At 44.6% G+C, this 21,244-nt stretch overlaps 1 protein-coding gene and 1 long non-coding RNA gene across 2 annotated transcripts in view; one reads left to right on the top strand and one right to left on the bottom strand.

Moving 5' to 3' along the window:
* The window catches only part of SETD4 (SET domain containing 4), a 586,654-nt gene that overhangs the window by 24,381 nt on the left and 541,029 nt on the right, over positions 1-21,244 (top strand). The window contains exon 12 of the mRNA XM_082458843.1: positions 17,114-17,335. The gene's annotated coding sequence lies outside the window, so the exon portion shown is untranslated. The remainder of the gene's footprint in view (positions 1-17,113; positions 17,336-21,244) is intronic.
* Positions 1-21,244, bottom strand: part of LOC309659309 — a 117,314-nt gene that overhangs the window by 67,304 nt on the left and 28,766 nt on the right. The window lies entirely within an intron of this gene.

Genomic DNA, 21,244 nt, shown 5'->3' with positions numbered 1-21,244 from the left:
AACATCCCGGGAGCCGGTCCCTCCTCGGGCTGACGTGGCCGCGCCGGGTCCCACCGCCAGCCCCTCCCCGGGAGGGCGCGAGCGCACAGGCGCAGCGTGGCTGGTCCCGGGGCGGAAGCGGGTCCTGCCCGGGGAGCGAGGGGCTGGCCCTTGTGCTCCGTGGGCCCAGCGGCTCGGCCCGCGCGCATTCCCGGCGTGGACGCATCGAGCTGGCCGTTGCAGGAGGCTTCTGGGGGTTTCCAGGAGGACGGGGCGGGTCCCCGCACCTCGCTGGGCAGGGCTTACCTGACTGCCAGTTTGGGAAGAAGGGCTGGGCGCCCTGCGCAGCTCTTTCAGCTTCGCCCCTGGGGGAACCCAGCTCCACCCAACGCAGCCGTGCCTCAGTGGGGTCGTCTGCTTGATTCTGGGCCTCTGTGTAGGGAAACTGACCTAAGGCCATGGTCATATTTTGACCTCTGTCCTTACCTAGGAGTATTTTTTATCCTTTTCAGAACTAGCGTGGGAAGGGGATGTACACGCTCCTCAGCCCTCGGGGATCCCTGGATGGGTCATGGGGGGCGGAGGCTGCCCCAGCCCCAGCGTTTCTGTTGCCCAGAGTCCTGTCTTCCCTGCCCTATTTTCAGCCTTCCCCAGAAGCGAATTCCTCTTGTGAAGCTCAACAAAAAACAGGTGAACGGGGCCCACTCACCTCAGGGATCAGAGTTAGAAATAAAACATCTTCATTATTGTATCTTGAGCATCTCTCCCTGTTCATAGATGCAGTTGAGGTTGACTTTGTTGTTGTTGTTTGTTTTTTTTAAAGATTTTTTTGATGTGGACCATTGTTTTAAAAGTTTTTATTGAATTTGTTACAGTCTTTGCTTCTGTTTTATGTTTCCGTTTTTTGGCCATGAGGCATGTGGGATCTTAGCTCCCCAACCAGGGATCGAACTCGCACCCCCTGCATTGGAAGGCGAAGTCTTAACCACTGGACGCGCCAGGGGAGTCCCCCCTGACTCTGCTTTTTAATAGTTGTAGTGTGTTTCATGATACACTATACCAGGGATTCACCAACTTTTTCTATAAAGGACCAAATAGTAAATATTTTAAGCTTTCTGGGCCATATGGTCTTTGTCCCAACTGTAGTGCACAGCAGCTATAGACAATGTGCAGACACGCATGGCTGTGTTCCAGTAAAGCTTGATTTACCAAGACAGGCCACGGGCCGTGGGGTGCTGACCCTGCACTACAGCATCATTTATTTTTCCTGTCCCCTATTCGTGGACATTTAGGACCTAAATATATTAATTCTTACTTGAGAGTGCTTTATACCTTTAGAAATTAAAGACCCTCGCCCCCCAACAGGAAAAACTTCACAGACCCATGTGGTACTTGTGCTTTAGTTGTCCGTGGTTAGAAAAAGTGGGCAATGACAAGAAGCAACTACTCAGAGACATTGACAAATGAGAGCTATTTCATCATCCATGACAGATCTACCCTTATTTGTAAACAGCAGTATAATAAGGGCCTACTGTATAGCACGGGGGACTCTACTCAATGCTCTGTAATGACCTATATGGGAAAAGAACCTAAAAAAGAGTGGATATATGTATATGTATAACTAGCACAAACATTGTAAATTAACTATACTCCAATAAAAATTAATTAAAAAAAAAAGAAAACAGCAGTATAAGACTTTCAGTTTGCATATGATACTTGGTGTATAAATGCATTCAGACTCTTTGCAAGAAATGCGTGGCTCCTGTGGACAGTCTGGCCCTCAGGGCGAACCCCAGGGAGGCCACACACCGCCTCCCTAGGCTCGCCCTTGCCAGTCCCTGTGAGGGCCAGCACCCCACGTCTGCCCACATAAGGGGGCAGCCTGCACTGTCCTTCACAAGCAGAACTGTTTGCTCCCTTCTCCCACGTACCGCCCCTCCCCACCACTGCCGTTGTTCTCCTTTCCCCTTTTTTGTTTTCTCTCTCCTAGGCCTTGGGCAGGCCTGAGGTTCGTAGTACACCCACCTGTTGGTATCTGGTTCCGGAGTTTGTGGGTGGTAAACCTCCAACTGCTGCCTTGGCCTGAGGGGGCAGACACCAAGAAGGGAAGGATGATTTGAGGCATTCCTGAAATCTTTCAAGCTGAAAATAGAGGAGACTCTCCTCGGACTGGGGCACCTTAAGTGCTTCTGCCTGAAGGCAGAGACTGTTAATGACTTTCAGGAAATCAGCGCTGTAATGCTGTGAAAATGGCTTTCACTGAAACACCTGGGCACCCCCTTGGAGGGGAGTCTGGGCACAGAAATGGGGGACTTATTTTAGCTCCTCCTTTAGTTGGTAAACAGCAGCTATATTCTGTGATAGATTAGTGTTGGGCCGCAGTAAGTTTTGTCCCGAGGAGGAAAGTATAACAAAACCTATTTTGGGTTGTCAGCTGACATTTGAATATAGAGCTTTGTCAGGAATGCCACCATGTTGGTTTACTTGGAAAAGAGCTTTGTTTTACAGGTCCAGGAAGTCATGTGTGAATTAAAGGGAACAAGAAGATTAGGAGGAAGGCCTGATGCACTTTTCTACATCCCTGCCAATGTACCACACACACCAGTGTCATTGTACCACATACACCAGGGTCATTGTACCACATACACCGATACAATGTGTCATGTACAGCAGTGCCATCTGCTGTCTCTCCAGGGCTGTTCCCCCTCACCTTGCAGAGGGCATTTCTCTGTCTTCATCATTTTGTTGTAACCTTTCCTTGAGGGGATATTTTCTTGTTTAATTTCCTTCTGTTCCATGTAGTTTTAACATCAGGCTATGAGTAAAATTAAAAAAAACCTGCTCACAGAAATATAGTAAGATTTAAGAAAAATGTAAGGTTACCGCTTCACACCCACTAGCACAGTAATCATAAGAAACGTGGATAATAACACGTGTTGTTGAGGATATGGAGAAATCGGAACCCCACACACTGCTGGTGGGAAAGGAAGATGGTGTAGCTACTTTGGAAAATAGTTTGGCAGTGGCTCAAGAGGTTGATAAGCATAGAGTTACTTTATGACCCAACAATTCCCCCTTTAGGTACATACCCAGGAGAATTGAAAACATATGTCCACACAAAAACATGAGCATGAATATTCATAGCAGCATTATTCATAACAGCCCCAAACCCAGATGTCCATCAGTGGATGAATGGATAGATAAACAAAATGTGGTCTTCCCATAAAATGGAATATCATTCAGCCATAGAAAGGATGAAGTACCAACACATGCCACATGGATGGACCTTAAAAATGTTATGCTAAATGAAAGAATCCAGTCGCAAAAGGCCACATAGAATTTTATTTGCATGAAATTTCCAGAATAGACCAATCTGTAGAGATGGAAAGTAGATTAGCAGGTGCTGTGGCGTGGGGCAGGGTGCTAGAGGGCTTGGAGGGTGACAGCCAAAGAGTAGGGGGTTTCTTTTTGGGTTGATGAAAATGTTCTAAAATTGTGGTGATAGTTGCACAACTCTGAATATACTAAAACCCATTGAATTATATACTTTAAATGGGTGAATGGTATGGCATGTGAGTTATATTTCAATAAAGCTATTTTTTAAAAAAATGTAGAGTTAGTACCTATTGGAGAATTCTATCCCTCTTCTTTTTTAATTTTTTAAATTGGTTTCTAGCCATGCCACTGTGTGGCTTGTGGGATCTTATTTCCCTGCCGAGGGATTGAACCTGCGCCCTCAGCAGTGAAAGTGCAGGGTCCTAACCACTGGACCGCCAGGGAATTCAATTCTATCCCTCTTCTCGGCTCAGCTAACACTTTTTCACAGGCAGGGCTAGGGTTTGTCAGTCCGATGATGATGGTAGAGGCCTGGCAGCGTTAGGTCCTCTGCCCCACACATGACATTTATCACCTTGTTTAATTCTTACAATGATCTGTGCGGTAATAACTTTCCTGATTTTGTAAATGTGGGGACAAAGGTTCAGAAAGGTAGAGTTATTGCTGAGGTCACACAGCTAGGATTCAAACCTTGATCAACCTCCATACCCCACTCTCCTAAAGTTCGTGCCGCTGTGACTGTGTTTGTGAAGCACGGGCGGGCTTAGGTGGGCACCTGCCCTCACCTGCTTAGGACCACGTGGACTCAAAGTGGAGCTGGAGTGGTCGCCCTTGGACGGGCATTTGGAGGGCTGGGATCTGCGGTCCTGCTGTTTAAGCACGCTCCCTCCTGACTTGACCACTGGCCTTCTCTTGACAAGCAGAGACGCCTTAGTCCATGGAAGAGCAGACTCAGGGCCCAGGGAACCTGACTTCACATTGACCCCGAGAGGGCGTGTTACTAGCCACGTTTTAGAGAAAAGGAAGCAGGCTCCAAGGAGAGAAGGAATGTGGAGTGATGTGAGGGTGGCGGTGAGGCTGCGCTCCATCGCAGGCAGGAGGGGCCTTTATTAGGAGCACGTTTGTCATGGTGGGGTCCCCTGACCCTGGCATCAGAGACAGCCAGGGTGCGCGAGCCCAGTCCAGACCCACTGAGTCAGCCTCTGGGATGTAGGTCCGGGGATGTGTATTTGTTGAGGCCCCAGGTGATTTCAGGGCGCGCTGTCTGCAAACCACTGACCTAGAGATGCCAGAGGAGGGGCTGCGCCCTCACCCTGAGCCCTGGTCCCTGGTCCCTGGTCCCAGGGCTTCAGTTGTCATTTCGCAGGTTCTTGAGGTGAAGCGTTAGACAGCCCTGACCCTGGATCGTGTGACTGTGACCCTGGGCCTCTGAATATGTGTAGCATCAGAGGGTGGCGGTGAGAGACGTCCTCGGGGTGATCCACTCTGACCCCTCATTTTGTGGGTGAAGCTCCCAGACAGTGAGAAGCTTGCTCTGGGCCATGGACTTAGCATCAGAACCCACATTTTCTTGCCGTTTCTAGCGGACTTTCTGCTTTCCTGCATCCTCCTTCCAGAGTGTAAGATCCAGATACTGTCCCAAATGAACTCCCCAAACTGTATTCTTCCAGGGAAGAATCAGAAAGTGGGAGCGGGGCTGTTGGAGGAGAAAGGGAAGCGGTAGCGTCAGCCTGAGAAGGGTTGGAGAAGGGACGCACTGGAGCTGAGTCCTTCCTGGGTTTGGCCTCTGTCCTCATTTCAGCCCCTCCTCTGGTCTCACGGTGGCTCCGGGACACACGTATTATATCTTTATTAGATGTGAAGAAACTGAGGCATAGAGGGGTCAGGGGGCTTATCCCACATCATACAGTTGGGGTTTGACCCCAGGAGTGTCTGAGTTCAAGTCTATCACCTGTCAGCCACACCTGTTTCTGCCTCCAGAGATGGGCAGCCTAGGGTGCAGGGTAGGGATGGGCCACCTCAGAGCAGTTTTTATTGTGTCTCATTTTTGTGTTATAATGGGCGACCTCATTGGCCACAAGGAACCGGCAGCACCGAGCTTTGAGGAGAAAGAAGGCCTGCCCGGAAGTCCCTGCGGGCCAAGCCCTCTCCCTGCAGCCTGACTTTTTATGGTCGAATTTCAGTTTTCCAGCCTCTCCCACTCACTGTGAAGACCCACATCCCATAAAGGGCAGCAGGTGTTATTAGAGGGGCAAGAAAGGGAGAGTGGTCCCGCCAGGCAGGCTTCTCCCATTCTGGAGGAATTTGTCCTGGGGTGAGGGTCCCTGTTGATCTCAAGGGTCCCTGTCCAGCTCTGCAGCTCTGGCCACAAGCATTTGGATGCCTTCTGGTGCCTAGAATCAGAAGGTGAGGCAAAACCCAGGACTGCAAAGCATCTACTAAGCAGTTATTAGGGCAGTAAGTAATTGCAGTTCTAACTTTGCCCTTTCCACAAAGGGAGACTCTAAACTGATTAAGAGGAGAGGGGGTTTCAGGATGTCATTGAGGAAGCAGGTCAAGTATAGAACATGTTGGAGATGGGCAGCACAGACCTTCGATTCTCAGGTCGTCTCTGGGACTCAGTGTCCTGGGTGACTGGCCTCTGAGCCTCAGATAGTGAAGGTGGGACCAGCGGTTCGCAGCCTTAACCATTCAAGGGAATCACATGTGGAGCCTTTTAAAAAAAACTTTATTGAGGAATAATTGACAAATATAATTGTATGTATTTAAAATGTACAACGTGATGATTTGATATATTGATACATACACATTGTAGAATGATGACCAAGATCAAGATAATTAACACATCTGTTATCTCACACAGTTAACTCATTGTGTGCCTGGGTGTGTGTGTGTGTGTGTGGTGGGAATGCTTAAGATTTACTTTCAGCAACTTTCAAGTACACAATACCGTATTATTAACTAGTCACCATGTTGTGCATTAGACCCTCAGAACTTATTCTTCTGATAATTGAAAATTTATACCCTTTGACATTTCCCCCTCCTTCCAACCCCTGATAACCACCATTCTATTTTCTGTTTCTAGGAAATTGGATTTTTAAAAAAATTCCACATATAAGTGATAACATAAGTATTTGTCTTTCTCGATCTGGGTTATCTCCAAATTCATCCATGTTGTCGCAAATGACAGGATTTCATTCTTTTTTTATGTTTGAGTAATATTCCATTGTATATATGTGCCACATTTTCTTTATTCATTCATCTGTTGAAGGACATTTTAAGTTGTTTCCATATCTTGGCTATTGTGAATAATGCTGCAGTGAACATGGGTGTATGGATATTTCTTTGAGATACTGATTTCAGTTCCTTCAGGTATAACCCAGGAATGGGATTGCTGGGTCATAGGGTAGTTAAATTTTTACTTTTTTGAGGAACCGCCATACTGTTTTCCATAATGGCTGTATCAGTTTACATTTCCATCAGTAGTGTATAAGGGTTCCCTTTTCTTCACATCCACACTGACACTTGTTATCTTTTGTCTTTCTGATAATAGCCATCCTAGCAGGTGTGAGGTGGTTTTGATTTGCATTTCCCTGATGATTAGTGATGTTGAGCACCTTCTCATATAACTTTTGTATGCTTCTTTGGAAAAATGTCTATTCAGGTCCTTTGCCTGTTTTTAAATTGGATTATTTGCTTTTTTGCTATTGAGTTGTATGAGTTCTTTGTATATTTTCAGATACACAATTTGTGAATATTTTCTCCCATCCTGTAGGCTGACTTTTAAAATTATTGCTTGTTTCCATTGCTGTGTAGAAGCTCTTTAGTTTGATACAGTTCCACTTGTTTATTTTAGCTTCTGTTGCCTGTACTTATATCTTATCTAAGAAGTCATTGCCAAGACCACTGTCAAAGATCTTTTTCCCTATGTTTTCCTCCAGGAGTTTTACAGTTTCAGGTTTTATGTTTAAGTCTTTGATCCATTTTGAGATAATTTTTTGTGTGGTGTAAGATAGCGGTCCATTCTTTTGCATGTAAATGTCTGGTTTTCTCCGCACCATTTGTTAGAAGAGATTATTCTTTCTCCAATGTGGATTTTTGGTACCCTTTCAAAAATTAGTTGACCGTATATGTGTGGGTTTATGCCTGGGCTCTCTATTCTGTTCCACTGGTCTATGTGACTTTTTATGCCAGTACCATACTTTTTTGATTACTATAGCTTTGTAATATAGTCTGAAATCAGGACCTATGATACCTCCAACTTTGTTCTTCTTTCTCATGATTACTGTGGCTATTCAGGGTCTTTTGTGGTTCCATACAAATTTTAAGGTAGTTTATTTTTCTGTTCCTGTGAAAAATGCCATTAGAATTTTGATAGGGATTGCACTGAATCTCTAGAACACTAGGGTAGTATGGACATTTTCATAATATTAGTTCTTCCAATCCATGAACATGGAATATATTTACATTTATTTGTGTCTTCTTCTGTCTGTTTCAACAATGTCTTATAGTTTTAAGTACAGGTCTCTCACATCCTTGTTTAATTTATTCTTAAGTATTTTATAGTTTTTGATGCTTTTATAAATGAGATTGCATTCTTAATTTGTCTTTCAGATAGTTTGTTATTAGTGTATAGAAACGCAGCTGATTTCTGATGTTGATTTTGTATCCTGCAATTTATTTATTAGTTCTAACAGATTTTTGGTGAATCTTTAGGGTTATCTATGTCTAAGATTATATCATCTGCAAACATAACTTTGCTACTTCCTTTCTGAGTTGGATGCCTTTTATTTCTTTTTCTTGCTTAATTGCTAAGGCTAGGACTTCCAGTACTATGTTGAATAGAAATGGTGAAAGTAGGTATCCTTGTCTTGTTCCTGATCTTAGAGGAAAGGCTTTAAAATTTTACCATTGGGTATGATGTAGCTGTGGACTTTTCATATATGGCCTTTATTATGCTGAGGAACATTTCTTTTACAGTTGATTTGTTGAGAGTTTTTACCATGAAAGGATGTTAAATTTTGTCAAGTGCTTTTTCTGCATCTATTGAAATGATCATTTGATTATTATCCTTCATTCTGTTAATGTGATGTATCACATTTATTGATTTACATATGTTCAATTATCCTTGCATCCCAAGGATGAATCCCACTTAATCATGGTTTATGATCATTTCAATGTGTTCTTGAATTCAGTTTGCTAGTATCTTGGTGAGGATTTTTGCATCTGTTTTCATCCTCTGATGATTGACCTATAATTTTCTTTTCTTGTAGTGTCCTTGTCTGGCTTTGGTATCTGGGTAATGCTGGTCTTGTAAAATGAGTTTGGAAGTTTTCCTTCCCCTTCAGTTTTTTAGAAGAGTTTGAAAAGGATTGGTATTAGTTTTTCTTTAAATGTTTGGTGGAATTCACCTGTGAAGTCATCTGGGCTTTTATTTGTTGGAGATTTTTGATTACCCATTTAATCTCCTTACTCATTATTGGTCTGTTCATACTTTCTATTACTTCATGATTCATTCTTGGTAAGTTGTGTGTTTCTAGGAAATTATCCGTTTCTTCTAAATTAATTCATTAGCATATAGTTGTTCATGGTAGTCTCTTATGATCCTTTGAATTTCTGTGGTATCAGTTATAATGTCTTTTCTTTCATTTATAATTTTATTAATTTGAGTAATCTGTTTTTTTTTCTTAGTCTAGCTAAAGGCTTGTCAATTTTATCTTTTCAAGAAACCAACTCTTAGTTTTGTTGATCTTTTTCTATTGTCTTTCTCATCTCTATTTCCTTTATTTATATTCTAATTTTTATTTCATTCCTTATGCTAATTTTGGGCTTAGTTTATTTTTCCTTTTCTAGTTCCTTCAGGAGTAAGGTTAGGTTGTTTATTTGAGATCTTTTTTCTTAATGTAGGCATTCATTGCTATAAACTTCCCTCTTAGAACCACTTTTGCTGCATCGCATAAGTTTTTGTATGCTGTGTTTCTATTATTGTTTGTCTCTAGATATTTTTTTATTCCTTCTTTGACCTATTGGTTGTTCAGAAGTGTGTTGTTTAATTTCCACGTATTTGTGAAGTTTCCAGCTTTCCTCGTTACTGATTTCTAGTCTCATACCATTGCGGTTGGAAAAGATACTCAATATGATTTCAGTCTGCTTAAATTTCTTAAGACTTGTTTTGTGACCTAACATGATTTACCCTGGAGACTGTTTCATGTGTGCTAGAGAAGAATGTTGGATGGAATGTTCTTTACATGTCTATTAGGTCTATTTGATTGAAAGTGTCTTTCAAGTCCATTTTTAAAATTGATTCTCTCTGGATGATCTACCCATTGTTTAAGGTGAGGTATTGAAATCACCCACGATTATTGCATTGCTATCTATTTTTTGCCTTCAGATTTATTAATAATTGTTTAATATATTTAGGTGCTTCAATACTGGGTGCATATATGTTTCCAATTGTTATATCCTCTTGATTAATTAACCCCTTTATCATTATAACAATATAATGACCTTCTTTGTCTTTTATTACAATGTTTGACTTAAAGTCTATATTGTGTGATATAGGTATAGCTGTCTCAGCTCTCTTGGTTTCCATTTACATAAAATATCTTCACTTTCAGCCTGTGTCTTTAAAGCTTACATGACTCTCTTCTAAGCAGTATATATAGTTGGGTTTTGTTTTTTTATCCATTCAGTTACTTTTTGCCTTTTAAATAGAAAATTTAAACCATTTACATTTAGAGTAGTTACTGATAGGCAAAGACTTACTATTGCTATTTCATTAATTTCTTTCTAATTGTTTTGTAGTTTCTTTGTTCCTCTCTTCCTTTTTTGCTGTCTTTCTTTGTGAGTTGATTTTTTTTACAGTGGTATGCTTTGATTCTTTTTTCTTTATCATTTATGTATCTATACAATAGATACTTTTTGCTTTGTGGTTACCATGAGGCTTTCATAATACATCTTGTTGTTATAACTGTTAAGCTTATAACTTAACTTCAGTTGCATAAAAGTGTTCTACACATTTTCTTGCTCACACCCTCAACTTATATTGTTGATGTCCCAATTTACCACTTTTTATACTATGTATCCATTAACAAAATATTGTAGCTATAATTATTTTTAAGACTTTTGTCTCTTAGCCTATATGCTAGAGTTCAAAGTGGCTTACACACCACCATTACAGTATTAGGGTATTTTGAATTCTACTATACCTTTACCAGTGAAGTTGATACTTCCATGTTACTAATTAGTGTCTTTTTGTTTCAGCTTGAAGAACTCCTGTTAGCATTTCTTGTAAGGCAGGTCTAGTGCTGATAAATTCCCTCAGCTTTTGTTTTTCTGGGAAAGTCTTTATTTCTCCTTCATTAATGCAGTACAGTTATTCTAGCTGAAGTATTCTTGGTGAATAGTTTTTTTCCTTGAGCATTTTGAATGTGTCATCCCCTCTTCTGGCCTGCAAGGTTTCTGCTGAGAAGTTTGCTGATAGCCTTATTGGGATTCCCTTGTATGTGATGAGTCTCTTTTCTCTTTCTGTTTTAAAATTTCTCTTTGTCTTTGATTCTTGAGAGGTTAATTATAATGTATCTTGGTGAATATCTCTTTGGGTTATATCTATTTATGGACCTTTGGGTTTTATGTACCTGGATGGCCGTGTCTCTCCCCAGATTTAGGAATTTTTCAGCTATGATTTCTTTAAGTATGTTTCTGTCCTTTTCTCTCTCTCTTCTTTTGTTTTGTTTTGTTTTGTTTGATAGTATCCCATAATTCACATAAGTTTTCTTCAGTCTTTTTCAATCTATTTTTTTTCTCCTCTGTCTGGATAATATCAAGAAATCTATCTTTGAGTTCACAGATTCTTTTTTTTTTTTAGTTTTTTAAATTTTATTTTTGGCTGCGTTGGGTCTTTGTTGCTGCGTGCGGACTTTCTCTGGTTGCGGAGAGCGGGGGCTACTCTTCTTTGTGGTGCGCAGGCTTCTCACTGCCGTGGCTTCTCTTGTTGCGGAGCACGGGCTCTAGGCTCGCGGGCTTCAGTAGTTGCAGCACGCAGGCTCAGTAGTTGTGGCTCGTGGGCTCTAGAGCGCAGGCTCAGTAGTTGTGGCGCATGGGCTTAGTTGCTCCGCGCCATGTGGGATCTTCCTGGACCACGGATTGAACCCATGTCCCCTGCATTGGCAGGTGGATTCTTAACCACTGCACCACCAGTCCGAGTTCACAGATTCTTTATTCTGCCTGAGAGCTTCAACAGCGCTCTATTGCATTTTTTCATTCCGTTCACTGTGGTCTTCAGCTCCAGAGTTTGTTCGGTTCTTTTAAAAAATAATGTCTGTCTGTTTGTTGAACTTACTTTGTTCATTTATTGTTTTCCTTAATTCGTTAAGTTGTGTTCTCCTAAATCTTGCTGAACTTCCTAAAATAATTATTTTGAAATCTTTTTTTGGTAACTGGCAGATCTCCATTTCTTTGGGATTGGTTACTGGAAAATCATTATGTTCCTTTGGTGGTGTCATGTTTCCTTGCTTTTTCGTGTTTCTGATGGCTTTGCATTGATGTCTGTGCATTTGAGGGTGCATTCACTTTTTGGACTGGCTTCAGTGGGAAAAGACTTTCCCCTAAATGTGGCTGCAAGGGTGCTAGCCTGGTGGAATATAGTGTCTTTCATTCTTGGAAGGCACAGCAGCGTAGTCTCCATGCAGCTCTGTCAGCTGAGGTCATCGTAGGTGCAGACTGCTGGAATATTCTGTGGCCAAGACTGCGAAGGTCCTATGGGTAGGAGTGGCAACAAAGGCTTTTGGGAACTTTGGAGGTGAAGGTTGCTGGGGTCTTCTGCTTTTCCCATGGGAGGAAGTTCTAGCCAATGGGATCCCTCTTGGCTGTGGTCTGGTGTGCTGGCAAACAGTAGAAGTGGAGCTGGAGTCCTGGGACCACTTGCTGAGGCAGCATCCCTTGTGTCTAAGGTGTGGGCATGTACAGATGGCCTGTGGAACCAAGGTCTGGGTCTCTGGGTCTCACCACAGTGACTCTGGCTGGCGGGGGGTGGTGATGCAGCAGTGGCACAGACCCTGGGGTGACAAGGTGCAGCAATGGCTTGGTCCTCGGCCCCAGGGGGCAGGGGGCAGTAGCAGCACAGCCTGCAGATGGTGGGTTGAAGTCCCAACTTTGACCCCAGGGGGCAGTTGTAGGACGGTAGTAGCACCTAGTGGTGGCTTGTTAAAACCTTGTGTTAGGATCCAGGGAGCAGGGCCCAGGGCAGTGGCAGTGCCTCTGGCAATGACAGTTCAGAGCTTTGACCTGGGACCGAGGGGCAGGCTGGGAGCACTGATAGTGTGGCTTGGCAATGATGGTTCAGAGTGGTGGCCTGAGTCTTGGGGTTGGGGCTCAGGGCAGCCCCATCAGTGATGATTCAGAGCCAAGACCTGGGAGCTGGGTGTGAGGCTCAGGGCAGTAACAGTGTGATACTGGTACTGGTCAGAGTGTGACCTGAGACTCAGAGGGTGGGGCTCAGGGCAGCAGAGGCTGCCCCAGAAATGGTGGCACAAAGCTGTGACCTGACACTGAGAGCAGGGCTCCGGGCAGCCGTGGCTCCCATCATGTATACGGTGATGCACTGTGAGGTCCTGATCCCAGAGAGTGGGGCACAGCAGTGCCTGGGGCCTCTGAGGACAGTGACAGCTCCAGCCCTAGGGAGGGGACATGGTTGTGGGCACTCCGGGCAGCTCTGTCAGCTGGGATCAGCGTTGGTGTAGACTGGGGGAGACCTCAGTAGCAAAGGCTGCAGACGTACACAGTGGTGAGGCTTGCTGGGCTTCTGCTTTCCTTTTTCCAGGAGGTGGAATTCCTCTGGGGGTGATCTCCCTGGCACTCAGACGCTCTTGACTTGAGGATGGGGTAACACAGGTAAAATGCTTCCTGTACTTTTTTACATGGCCATCCTCGGTTTTTGAGCTCTGCGGGATTTTTGATGCTTCTTCATTGTATTCCAGAGCTTTCCCTGAGCTATTTTTGTTGGTTTGCAGTTGTTTATTGTTTTTGTGAGGTGATGAACATTGGGACCTCCTAGCCCTCCACCTTGCTGATGTCACCTCCCTCTCCTATGCAGAGCTTTAAAAACTGCAGAGGCCGGAGTCCCATCCCGAGGGTCTGATTTAATTGGTCTGCGGTGTGCCAACATCCTGGGGGGTCCTAAAGCTCTCAGGTGACTTTGCTGTTCACCGAAGTTTCCTTTCTGAGTCTCTGGGCTATAGGAACAAGCTCCTTTAACTTCTCCCAGCTGGAACATTCTGGATTTTCAAGCCTACAGTTAACAATAGTTTTGGGAGGCAGGAGAGAGAATGCCAGTTGCTGTACCACTGAACAAGTTTATGCTGCCTAAATAATTTCTAAAATAGTACCAATCCATGCTGAGTACAGATTAATCCAAAGCACAAATGCTTTAACATTCAGTTCAGCCAGGACAGTGAAATATGAGTGGCCAGACCACAACAGGGGCTCAGTACTTTTTAGTTCTTTTCACAAGTCTGCTTTAAAAACAAGCTGTACCTGTGAGTGTCCCAAGTGTTATGGTTGATGCCTGAAAAATATGAAATGGATCTCTGAATCTGTGGGACTTTGCAGTGAGCTTGAGACACTTCCATCTTTGAACACTGGATGGCGCAAGAAGACCGCTGGGCTGAGGATGCTGACTCAGGTCCTTGAGGCTACCATCAAAATCAGGCAACAGGGAGTGTCATTTTTTTTTTTTTCAGATGTTAGGATCCAGACAAGGCAAAAAAGAACTCTATGTGTTGCTACTGGGATAAAATGCAGAGTTCATATTCTCTTGTGGGCCGTTGGATCTCCTTGGGTGAGAAACGCAGACAGATAAACAATAGTTCAAGGTGATGGCTGCCAGAGAAGGGACCTGGCCAGAATTTTTCACACCAGGTAGCAGGTTTTAATTAATTTTTCACACCGGGTAGCAGGTTTTAATTTCTATCATCACTGGGAGCAGGGAGACAGGTCCTGACTTACAGGCAAAAAGAGCAAGGGGTCGCTTTGGAGTTTAAAGTGAACACCCACACAAAGAAAAGGGGGCTACTCTTCGACTCCTCTTCTGCCAGATGCTTCTAGAATTAGAGAGTGGTCCATTTGGTGGAGAGCTGGAAAGGAGCCACTTCTCCCCAACCAACGGGAGGGCTGCCTGTCTGTTGTTAGAGGCATGCGTTTGATCTGAGGACAGAGCTTCAAAGTAGAGTGAAAATGACACCAGGGTGTCCTTGGACTGCTCTGTCTACAGGTGACTGACAGGCTCCAGATCCCACACGGCTGGGGCAGTGACGTGACCCAGCACACATTACCTAGTGACTGCACAGTGTTGGGGGGGCCTCATTTGAAACGATCTCTTCGGTCCGCTGGACTTTCCCAGTGCCTCTGTGATCTGTCCTCCCATCAAGATGAACTCAACTTGCAGATCAGGGGAGCTCTGATCACGGTTTCTCCCTTCTCACTCTCTTCTCCTTCCACCCCTCTTGCTATTTATACACATCCCAGCTTTGTCTTGAGTGGGTGTTTGTTTTCTCTTGGGCATTTCATCTAGAGCGTGCTAGCAAGACCTGGATGAGGCCCTTACTGTGGTATTGAAGTTTTTCCTCTTATTTGGAGGAGTAAACTACAGATGACAGTTTCTCTGATTTGAGTGGCCTTACTGGTAGTGGCTAGCTGTTTGGGAAACAGATCCCGCTTCAGAGTATTCATGTTGGGATAATGAGCTCTTTGTGATTGTTGTGGTTCAATATTCAGGCCAGGGGACCACACCGTAGCCCAGGTTGGGAGCCATGGCGCACATGGACACAGCCATCAGCAGAAGTTGTATGAAAAAGGAAATATTCTGTGTCTGTATTTACAAGGCAGTGTTTCTGATACCAGTAGGAGCAAAATATTGGCAGTGAGCAACTGTTAGAATTCATCATCTTCCTTTTATAGTTTGCTAGTGGCAGGAGTCTAGGGGGGAGGCCACTGCCACTGAAAATGTCCCTCAGGGAGCTAATGAAGCACTGTCAGCATGTTTTATTGGGGTGGTTTGCCCTAGAATCCTGCTCCTTAAAAGCTGGTCTGGAGACCAACAGAATCAACAGTACCAGGAGCTTGTGAGAAATGCAGAGTCTCAGGCCCTGCCCAGAACCTACTGGGAGCTAGAGAAGCAGTGCCGCAGAAGTGTGGCTGGCTCTGAGGTCCAAGCCACTGTGGTAGAGAATTCCCAGTCTCCTGGACCAGTCGGTCTGACCATCAGCAAGCCATCTGGCGCAGTTGGGGGACGCCCATCCTTGACATGAGGGCGCTGTTCGCGGGGCCCTGGGGCTCTGCTGGGAGGACCCACGAGGCCAGATCCTTGGCGATTATCATAGTTTTGCCCCTTTGACTTTGGGGGACGGCTGTTCCCAAATTCCTCGGAAGTGCCAGGGGAGGTGGCCCGACGGAAACCACCCAGCTCCTTACCCACACCCCTTGCTGCGGCTGCTGGGCAGTCAGCCATGGAACCCCAGTCTCCCTAACATCCATTTCTGAGGTTCACATTCACGGGGAAAAAATAGATCCCCGTGCAGCAGTGTGGTTCTGAATTCACTGAGCCACTGCAAATGCATGGGGGCTGGTGGGCCTCGAGTGGAAGAGTCCAGGGACTTTCAGACCGGGCCATGGTGTTAACTTAGGAGTATAAAGGAGTCTTCATACACCTACAGCTTCTTTCTGACCATTTCCATGAGCTGCTTTCTGATTCCCTACAGCACTAAGGTTGAGTGGAGGGATGAGTTTCCTTGGTGCCTTGAAGAATGAGGCAGTGGTGGTGCTGGGGATGGATTTGGTCTTTGCTTATCTGAGGCCACCCATGGGTTCTGGGACAGAAGGACCTCAGGAGCGGAGGAGATTTCGGGAGAGATGGGGCGTGGGAAGGATCAGACAGCTGCACTTTGAGTGCTGGCTGTGCCTTTTCTTTCTTGTGGCCTGGGTTCCCTGCAGGTTCTGACATGCTCCAAGCTCAGATCCCAGCCAGTCGGAGGTGCTGGCAGCCCAGGGCATTCTGGCCAGGTTGATTTCACGGCATTGTTCTCACCCATTAGCTCATATTATGCAGAATGGGGTGGGGGCAGTGCCTGGTGTCCTTTCCTTTGTTTATAGACATATTTTTCTTTGTGAGGGGAAAAAAAGAGCTGACTCTTAAGGGACATGAAAACTGAGTTTTGTCTTCTCTTCCTATTACTGTCAAACAAAAGTCACCTTAGAACTCTCGATCACATGGGGCCTGTCACTGGCAGGAAGCGAGGCCTTCCCCTGTGAATGTATAACTTACAGTAAGTTCTCAGCAGACCAAAAAAAATGCCTTTTATCATGCTCTGGTTTTTTTCCTCCCACTGTTTTATTTCACTTACAACATCACTCAGGCCCAAATGGTATTTGTCAGGAGTAATTGGCAAATGCTGGAGGCTGTGTTCAAGGCTGCCTGAATGGAAAATCTCAAAGCCGTTGTCCATGTTGAAAGAAAATATTACATTTGATCTTTTTTTACGATTTCTGCAGACATGATGCGTGTCTGCATTCTTTAGCCTTATAACCCTTTATATTTGAGGGACAAAAAAAATCCCGGCAGGAAGTAGCCCTTCACAGCTAATTTACAGTATGCCGAGAAGTAACCACAACACATGAGAAGTCATTTTAAAGACATGACCATGATTTATTTTTATTAGCCATCTAATAAACCTGCACCGGTTTGCGGGTTCTTGTACATTGAATTATGACTTCAAGCTTCGCATTTCATATCTCCTTCTACTAGGATGTTTATTCTTCTGGATAAAAATACGACTAAGGATGGTGGCGGCCATCCTTGGGATGCTGGGATGCCCTCTCACGCGGGCTCCATTGGAGGCTACGTGCTTCTCTGGTGCAGGACATCATGTAACCAGCAAATGAGAATCATCTGATCAAACTGAGTCCCAGAGAGCAGAAACGATGCATCTGAGGGCCAGGAAGTGAATGGTGACAGGTCTCCCAACCTGTAAGTCTTCATACTGTATCAGACAGGCCCTCTTAGGTACACAGCAGAGTGTAAATGACATAGTTTGGAGGCTTTTTAAGGTCACACAACCCAACATAAATTTGCCTTTCTCCATGTTCCACATGTGTATAAGTGTGTACCTATGAGGAAATGGCACAGACCAATGACGAGGACCCCAGAGCTTCCCACCTCGAATCTGCGACACGGGGATAATTCTGGAGTCATAACACACACATGCTATAGAACACATATTACAGTTGGGAGAGTGTTAGACTGAAGAACACATTTTACAGAAAACTCTGGATCAGGGGTCAGCCAGCCCCTATTTTTGTAAATAAAATTTTTTTTCTAAATGCAGACTTCTAAAAAATTGTGGTAAAATAGGTGTAACATAATAAAATTTGCCATTTAACCATTTTTAAGTGTATAATTCAGTGACATTGAGTACAATGTTGTGTGACCATCACCATTATCTATTTCCAAACTTTTTCAATCACCCCAACAGAAATTCCGTACCCATTAAACAATAAGTCCCCATTCCCTCCCGCTCCCCCCTGCACCTGGTAACCTTTCATCTACTTTATGTCTCTGTAATTTTCTATTCTAGATATTTCATAGAAGTGGAATCATATAACATTTGTCTTTTTGTGTCTGGCTTATTTCAGTCGGCATAATGTTTTTGAGGTTCATCTGTTATAGCATGTGTCAGTACTTCATTGCTCCCCCCTGCTTAATTGAGGTATAATTGACAATTAAACGTTGTATGTGTTTAAGGTGTACAACTTGATGATTTGATATACATTATGAAAGAATCACCACAATCAAGCTAATTAACATATCCATCACCTCACGTAGTTCCATCTTTTTTTTTTTTAATTTTTAAATTTTTATTTATTTATGGCTGTGCTGGGTCTTCGTTTCTGTGCGAGGGCTTTCTCTAGTTGCGGCAAGCGGGGGCCACTCTTCATCGCGGTGCGCGGGCCTCTCACTATCGCGGCCTCTCGTTGCGGAGCACAGGCTCCAGACGCGCAGGCTCAGTAGTTGTGGCTCACGGGCCTAGTCGCTCCGCGGCATGTGGGATCTTCCCAGACCAGGGCCCGAACCCGTGTCCCCTGCATTGGCAGGCAGACTCTCAACCACTGTGCCACCAGGGAAGCCCAGTTACCATCTTTTTTAAAATTAAAATTTAAATTATTGGGCTTCCCTGGTGGCGCAGTGGTTGAGAGTCTGCCTGCCAATGCAGGGGACACGGGTTCGGGCCCTGGTCTGGGAGGATCCCACATGCCGCGGAGCGACTAGGCCCGTGAGCCACAACTACTGAGCCTGCGCGTCTGGAGCCTGTGCTCCGCAGCAGGAGAGGCCACGATAGTGAGAGGCCCGCGCACCGCGATGAAGAGTGGCCCCCGCTTGCCGCAACTGGAGAAAGCCCTAGCACAGAAACGAAGACCCAACATAGCAATCAATCAATCAATAAAAATAAATAAATCTTAAAAAAAAAAAAAATTTAAATTATTCTGTTTTTTTTTAGCGGTGGCAATACTTAAGGTCTACCCTCTTAGCAAATTTGAAAAACACATACAGTACTGTTAGCTGTGGTCACAGTGTTACACATTAGATCTTCAGAACTTAACTCACCTTGCATCATTGCTTTGTTTTTATTGTGGTAAAAACATAACATAAAATTTACCATCTTAACCATTTTAAAATGTACGGTCAATAGTGTTAACTGCATTTAGTGTCGTGCAACAGATTTCTAGAACGTTTTCATCTTGCAGACCTGAAACTCTATATCCATTGAATAACACCTCCCCTTTACCCTCTCCCCTCTGCCTCTGGAACCACCATGCTACTTTTGTTTCTAAGAGTTTGACTCCTTTAGATACCTCATGTAAGTAGAATCAAGCAGTATTTGTCCTTTTGTGTCTGGCTTATTTCACTCAGCATCGTGTCCTTAAGGTTCCTCCATGTCGTAGTATGTGACAGGATTTCCTTCTTTTTTATGGCTGAATAATATTCTGCTGTCTGTATATACCATATTTTGTTTATCTATTAATCAGTTGATGGACACTTGGGATGTTTCTACCTCCTGGCTCTTGTGCGTAACACTGCTGTGAACTTGGATATGAAAGTATCTGTTTGAACATCTCCTTTCACTTTCTTTGGGTATATACCGAGGAGTATGTTAAAGAAGTTTTATTGTAACACAGCTGGATCTCTTTGTTTACCGATTGTCTATGGCAGAGTTTACAACAGCGGAGTTGAGTAGTTGTGACAGAGACCAGATGGCTCACAAAGCTGAAAATATTTACTATCTGGCCCTTTACAGAAAAAGTTTGCTGACTCCTGCTCTAGATCTAATCAAATATGTACTTTCTTTGGTGGTTCTGTTGGAGAGTTCCGTCTCCTGGTAACTGGTTTTGAACAAAGCTTAGTTCTTTACCTGGTATCTTGCACTCACTTTACCAGGTATTTGGTACCTGGTATTTGGTATCACACTGGGCATGCTCCAACCGCAGACAAGCTCTTTTGGCCCTAATACATCTGCTCTCCTCCCAGGGCCCGGACTAACAATAATGAGGTCCTGTTCTTTCCCTCCCTTAAAACCTAGAGCAAGTATGATCTGCGCTGTGGCAACACTTTTTTTTTTTTTCTTGCCCCAACACATATGTTTTAGTTTCCCGCGGCTGCTGTAACAAATTACCACAAACTTGGTGGCTTAAAAACAATAGAATTTTATTCTCTCAATAAAGAATATTGGAGGCTGGCAGTCGGAAGTCCTGGAGGAAGGAAGGAGTCCTGGAGGCTGGAAGTCTGAAGTCCTGGAAGGAAGGAGTCCTAGAGGCTGGAAGTCGGAAGTCCTGGAGGAAGGAAGGAGTCCTGGAGGCTGGAAGTCTGAAATCAAGGTGTCAGCAGAGTTGGTTCCTTCTGGAGGCTCTAGGGCAGAATCTGTTCCAGGTCTCTCTCCTTGCTTCTGCGGTTGCTGGCAATCGTTGGGGTTCCCTGGCTTGTAGCAGCATCACCTTAATCTCTGCCGCTAGGGCCAACATCACCTCCCTGTGTCTCTCTGTGTATCTGCTTCTGCTTCTTTTCCATTAAAAGGACTTGGCACTGGATTGAGGGTACACCTGGTTAATCTAGGGTGATCTCATCTTGAGATCCTTCACATAATTACATCTATAAAAACCCTATTCCCAAATAAGGTCATATTCATAGGTACTGGCGCTTAGGACTTGGACCTTTCTTATGAGGGGGCGGTGAGGACACAGTAGAGGAGGGAAAAACGTTTCGTCTATGCTCTTAGGTTCAGTGTCTGAGGCTTGCAAATTAACTGGCAATAGACAGACCAACAGGAGAAAGATTTACTTTGCATGCATGTAAGTGTTGCAGGAAGGGGGACCCCTTGCAGGGCCCAAGAATGGGCTCTTGTCTAACCCTCGGAAACGAATCGTCTGAGGAGACACACGTGCTGACGAAGCAAGAGACTTTATTGGGAAGGGGCGCCCGGGAGGAGAACAGCAGGGTAAGGGAACCTAGGAGGATTGCTCTGCCACGTGGCTCGAAGTCTCAGGTTTTATGGTGATGGGATTAGTTTCTGGGTTGTCTCTGGCCAATCATTCTGACTCAGGGTCCTTTCTGGTGGCACACGCAGCCGCTCAGCCAAGATGGATTCCAGTGAGAAGGACTCTGGGGGGTTGGTAGGACATATGGACTGGCATCTCCTCTCTTCTTTTGACCTTTCCCGTATTCTTCCGGTTCGTGTTGGCTTGTTAGTTCCGTGTTCCTCTCTAGGATCTCCTGTCATAAAATAACTCATGCAACTTGTTGCTGTCTTTGCCTGGCCAGGGCGGGCGGTTTCAGGCAGTGTTCTCCCTAACATAAGGACCACACAGAAGAGAAATGAAAACTCCA

Source organism: Balaenoptera physalus (assembly GCF_965194825.1).
Source record: "Balaenoptera physalus genome assembly, chromosome: 4".
NCBI lineage: Eukaryota > Metazoa > Chordata > Mammalia > Artiodactyla > Balaenopteridae > Balaenoptera > Balaenoptera physalus.
Note: the sequence above shows the minus strand (reverse complement) of the source record. Positions and strands in the feature narration are given on the sequence as shown.